General features: G+C 47.7%; 1 long non-coding RNA gene across 1 annotated transcript in view; it reads left to right on the top strand.

Moving 5' to 3' along the window:
* Window positions 1-657: 657 nt before the first annotated feature.
* LOC134758067 (uncharacterized) overlaps window positions 658-6,000 on the top strand; it is a 46,851-nt gene continuing 41,508 nt past the window's right edge. Inside the window, exon 1 of the long non-coding RNA XR_010132873.1 lies at window positions 658-692. This is a non-coding gene — a long non-coding RNA (uncharacterized lncRNA). The remainder of the gene's footprint in view (window positions 693-6,000) is intronic.

Here is a 6,000-nt window from a genome sequence, read left to right as displayed (position 1 = left end):
GAAGTAAGTTTCTTTTCTTTTCTTTTCTTTTTTTTCATTTTGAGATGGAGTCTTGCTCTGTCACCCAGGCTGGAGCACAGTGGATGTGATCTCGGCTCACTGCAACCTCGATTCCCCAGGTTCAACCCATTCTCGTGCCTCAGCCTCTTAAGTAGCTGGGAAACCAGTGCGTCAGGCTAATTTTTGTATTTTTAGTAGAAACAGGTTTTCCCCATGTTGGCCAGGCTGGTCTTGAACTCCTGGCCTCAAGTGATCTGCCTGCTTTGGCCTCCCAAAGTGCTGGGATTAAAGGTGTGAGCCACTGCGCCCAGTTAGAAGTAAGTTTCTATTGCTAGTATATTATCCAATTCGTGGTATTTTGTTACAGCAGCACAAACAGACTAAGACAGTTGGAATGCGGTGGGACCTGAGCTTCCTCATTTACACAAGCTGCCAGGTGATGCTTGTCACTGTTAGTAACTGGCTGCTATTCAGTGACAGGAGCACCCAATGGCATGGCTGTAACCCTGGCTGCACATTAGAATCACATAGGAAGCTCCAATCACATTCCATGTCAGGTCCCACCCCTGCAAATCTTGATTTGATTGGTTGAAGCATTGGAAGCTTAGAAACTCTCCCCTAGTGATTCTGTTGTGCAACCAGGATAGAAAACCACTGGCTTGGTCCGTACTCCTCGTCATCTATGGCTTTAGGTAAGGGAACTATACAATTTATTGTCCAAGCTGGAGCACATTTTATCTTATTTTATTTATTTTTTAATTTTTATTTTCTAGATGGAGTCTTGCTCTGTTCGCCCAGGCTGGAGTGTAATAGCATGATCTCGGCTCACTGCGACCTCGGCCTCTCAGGTTCAAGTGATTCTCTTGCCTCAGCCTCCCCAGTAGCTGGGATTACAGGCACCTGCCACCACTCCTGGCTAATTTTTGTATTTTTAGTAGAGACGGGGTTTCACCATGTTGGCCAGGCTGGTCTCAAACTCCTGGCCTCAAGTGATCCGCTCACCTTGGCCTCCCAAAGTGCTGCGATTACAGGCCTGGGCTACCACACCCAGACTGGAACACATTTTAGAGAAAAAGAAGTCTCAGATGATAACGACACAGGTTCAGCAGGTGTAAACCAGGGTTGTTCTGGGCAAATCTGGATGCATTAACTGTAGCTTTGTGGGGTCCCAGCCTTGCCCAAGGTCACAAAGGTGATTAGTGGTAGAGCCAGGACTTGAAACCAAGCTTGGTGGCCCTCAATTAAGTTCTCATTTCACTTCCTTGTTACCTTAATTATTCAGTCTCTGAAATGGCAATAAGAATGTTTATCTTGTCAACCCAAATCTAGGGTGACTATGGTTATAAAAGGAGGCCATAATCCACGTAAATGTGCTTTAAAAAGTCAAGCAGCTCTACGGAGTTGGAAGGCATTTGTATCACTGTGAGTCTGTGGTATTTCCTGTAAACTAATGATGAGCTCCAGAGGCTTGATGAGATTCAGGTTCAGTGTTTGTGGCAAGACTCTTATAAATGGTGCCTGTACTTGCCGTTGCATCCCATTGAGAGGTTTCTAATGTCATAATATCAGGTTGTATCTGTCACCGATATACATTGTAGTATTCAAAAGTGAAATGAGCCAGGTGCAGTGGCTCACACCTATAATTTCAGCACTTTGGGAGGCTGAGGTGGGAGGACAGCTTGAGGTCAGGAGTTCAAGACCAGCTTGGGCAACATAGCGAGACTTCTGTCTGTACAAAATAAAGAAAAATTAGCCTGGTGCAATGGCACATACTTGTAGTCCCAGCTGCTCGGGAGGCTGAGGTGAGCGAATAGCTTGAACCCGGGGGTTTGAGGTTGCACTAAGTCATGATGGTGCCACTGCACTCCAGCCTGGGTGACAGAGTGAGATCCTGTCTCAAAAAAAAAGGAAAAAGAAAAGAAATGATCACCTGTCAATAGCCATCCCCAAATGGGCTGTGAGTGATGGCACTGTGTCAATGTAGGTTCATCAGCTATAACAAATGTGCCACTCTGGTACATGCTGATAGTTGGGGGGGGGGCTGTGCATGGGGAGCAGGGGGTATGTGGGAACTCTCTGTACTTTATGCTCAAGTTTGCTGTGTACCTGAAGCTATTCCTACTCTAAAAAATAAAGTATATTACACAATCGATTTTATTTTGTTTTGCTTTTTGAGATGGAGTCTTGCCCTGTCCCCCAGGCTGGAGTGCAGTGGTGCAATCTCCGCTCACTGCAACCTCTGCCTCCCAGGTTCAAGCAATTCTCCTGCCTCAACCTCCCAAGTAGCTGGGATTACAGACACCCACCACCATGCCCAGCTAATTTTTTATGTTTTTAGTGGAGACGGGGTTTTGCCATGTTGGCCAGGCTGCTCTCGAATTCCTGACCTCAGGTGATCCGCCCACCTCAGCCTCCCAAAGTGCTGGGATTACAGGCTTGAGCCACCGTGCCCGGCCTCCAGCTAATTTTTTAAATGTATTATTAGTGGAGACAGGGTTTCACCGTGTTGGCCAGGATGGTCTCTAACTCCTGACCTCAAGTGATCTGCCAGCCAATTGCTTTTAATGATCCAAGGAGGGATGAAAAAGGGGGCTGGGGCAGAGAGAGAGAGAGAGAGAGAGAGAGATGAAATAAGAATGGCAAAATATGGTTGTTGAAGCTGGGCAATGGTACATGGGGTTCATTGTGCTATTCTCTCCTGTATATTTGAACATTTCTGTAATGAAAATTAAACGGAAGAAAACACTACTGAGGAATGCCCCTAAGAAGATGCAGCAGACACAGTTGGTTGCTTGTAACTCAATATTCACTTTCTGACACTCCTCCACCCACAGCTGGTTGGACACTTGACCAGGCTGAGCCAATCAAATCTGTTTTCACCAGAATTTTAAATAAGAGTAAAAATTCTAGACTAGCTGTTGCTGGGCACCAGAGCTACAAACTTACATGGGGTTATGATCAGTGCAAGGCTAAGTAATGGGGCAGCACAAAACAGAAGTTTATGAAATGAGTAAGCTGAGGAAGAGGAGAGGAGAAAGAGAGGAAGAGCAAGAGAGAAAAGGGGAGAGGGTGAGACAAAGGAAGGAGGGAAGGGAAAAGCAGGGGGAGAGAAATGGGTCCAGAGAGGGGAATGAAGAGTAAGGGTTTGAAGAGAAAGTGAAAGAGTTTAGTTGGTTATAGTGCTCCCCGCCAAGGTATGTTCACCCAGAACTTCGGAATAAGGCCTTATTTGGTGCACACTTACTAAGAACCAGGAAGAAAAAAAAGAAAATACAAATTTAAAAAGAAAAAGAAAAAACACCTTATTGGAAAAAAGGGTCTTGGCAGATGTAATTGAGTTAAGGATCTAGAGATGAGATAATCCTGGATTTAGGGTGGGCCCTAAATCCAATGACTGGTGTCTTCATATGGGAAAGGAGGGAGACATGACACCCAGAGACACAGCGACGGGGCCATGTAAAGATGGAGGCAGAGATTGGAGTAATGTGGCCACAAGCCAAGAAATGCCAAGGATTGCTGAAGCCACCGGAAGCTGGGGGAGGCAGGGGACGGAGGCTGCTTTCTCAGAGCCTCCAGAAGGAACCAACCCAGCCAACACCTTGATTTTGGACTTCAGGCCTCCAGAACTGTGAGAAAACAAACTTCTGTTGTTTGAAGCCACCCAGTTTGTGGTGACTTACTATGGCAGCCCTAGGAATCTATTTCATCCTGAGAGAGAGGGAAAGGACAAGAGGAGGAGGAGGGAGGGCAAGGGAAGAAAGCAAAAGTGAAAGCAGGAAGGAAGAGGAGAGAGAAAATCGAAGCAGAGGCACAGAGGTGAGACCGTGGCCTGCTCCTCCCCAGAGTACCTGCCCCTGGACTTCCTTGTTCATCTGAGGACCTGGCCTTAGGTGCCTATTGTGACACTACCTCCTCACCTTCCACCCTTTTCCTTGAGTGTGTCTACCCCTCACATCCTGGTCTTAGCAAGCCCCCTAGTGAGGGATGCAGCCCTGCAATTGAGCTCTGTCACCTAGGCAGCCCTAGGCTGGCACTGGGGACAGGGGCAGGGATGCTGACTGAGGCCAGATGGCTTCCAGTGGGGTGGCTGCTGCCAGCAGTGCATATGGGATGCATGGGGAGGGCGTGCTGGTGACAGGCGGCTCTTCACTCCTTGCATCCCTCCATCTCACTGCAGAGGTCCCCCGGGACCCTCTCCAAATGCTGTTGAGCCCCACCAAGGGCTGCGTGGCCCCCTCTGAAGTTGGTACCGTCAGAGTCTCCACCTTGAATGCTCCAGAACAAAGGCACATCCTTGGGGGTTCTATAAAGACTAAGTCTCTTGCTCTCTATCTCTGTCATGTCACGTTATTTTTTATTCACCACCATAGCCAATATTTTCAAAGCCCTCCTTTTGTGCCAGGTGCAGTACCGAGTGCTGTACAGGCATTGTCTTCGTGGTTGCACCTGCTGCGACCTCACATTAAAAGGAGAAACGGACGCTGATCAGGGAGGAAAAGACCCTCCCCGAGGACCCTGGAAGGTGAGAGCCAGGCTCAGAATGTGACCCCAAGGGCTGCCCTTTGCCCCCTGTGCTCTGCTGCCTCTCTGTGTGCATGCCTTGAATGAGGATGATCCTCGACTCCAGTGTGTTTCCACACACTCAATTGTTAGTGAAATAACAGATTTTTATAAGCTGTTAGCTGGGAAAATGAGGAACTGAATGGTTCTTCCCTGGGCTTCTCAGCCCCAGGAGTTCTCTTCCATTCATAGCAACTACACCCAGCTGTCTCCATGAGGAGCGCTAAGGAGGGGTGAAGGGAAACAGTGCGAAGGAGGAGGTTTTAATGCACTCTGATGGGAATGTCTGGGAAACAAAGCCCAGGCATGAGCTTACTTCTTTACTTCCTTTCTGCTCTTCCCCCGGACTTTTTTGGGTCTGTATTAGAGCTCATCCCAGTTGCCCTGAGTCTCCCTTCCAACCTGGGACGCCCCCATCCCAGCCTTGCCCAGGCTGCCATTAGCGTCACAGATGGTGTGGGGCCCTGGGAGAGTCAACTTACCCTCTCTGGGCCTCACTGTCCTCATCTCACAAATCAAGACAATAATAATATCTACCTTAAAATCATACCTTAAATATGTGCAGTGTACTGTATGTCAAGTACACTTTAATCAAGAGGTTTTCAAAAGCACAACACTCTATGGTTTAGGGGTGCCTGCTTAGGTGTCTTCAACAAAGCAAGGAAGCTATTACCGACTGGGAGGGAAGAGGTGGTGGCCTGGACAGGATGTGAGGCCCCTGGGATATGGACAACTTACCTGGACCTGGGCAGTGAGGAAGCAGATGTTAGTTGATAATACTTTGTTAAACTCTACGTTTATGCTTTTGGTGTTTGTGAATACAAATTTTTTTGTTTTTTTGTTGTTTTTTTTTTTGAGATGGAGTTTTGCTCTTGTTGCTCAGGCTGGAGTGCAATGGCGTGATCTCGGCTCACTGCAACCTCTGCCTCCCAGGTTCAAGTGATTCTCCTGCCTCAGCCTCCCAAGTAGCTGGGATTACAGGTGCATGCCACCACTCCCACCTAATTTTTTTTTTGTATTTTTAGTAGAGATGGGGTTTCTCCATGTTGGTCAGGCTGGTCTTGAACTCCTAACCTCAGGTGGTCTGCCCACCTCAGCCTCCCAAAGTGCTAGGATTACAGGTGTGAGCCACTGCACCTGGCTGAATACAAATGTTATATTTCACAACTTCGGAAATGTTCAAAAATAATACAGTTTACCTCCCAGGGTTGTTGGTGCATTCTTTCAGACATGCATCCAGTGCCCTTGCACCTAGTAGGTGCTCAAAGAACAGGGTTGGGGTGGCTCTTCCCTGGTCGTTATTCAGCCAAGGGAGAGCTCAGTGGTTGGTAAGGCTCAGAACCCCAAGAAGAACATAAAAGAGAAGAGGGAGTGGCAGTTGGCAGTGGAGTGAGGAAGAGATAGATAAGTTATTGCCAAATTCATGGGAAAGTGAGAAAT

Source organism: Gorilla gorilla, chromosome 2 (assembly GCF_029281585.2).
Source record: "Gorilla gorilla gorilla isolate KB3781 chromosome 2, NHGRI_mGorGor1-v2.1_pri, whole genome shotgun sequence".
Taxonomy (NCBI): Eukaryota; Metazoa; Chordata; class Mammalia; order Primates; family Hominidae; genus Gorilla; species Gorilla gorilla.
The sequence above is the reverse complement of the archived record's forward strand: the minus strand, read 5'-3'. Positions and strand labels throughout refer to the sequence as shown.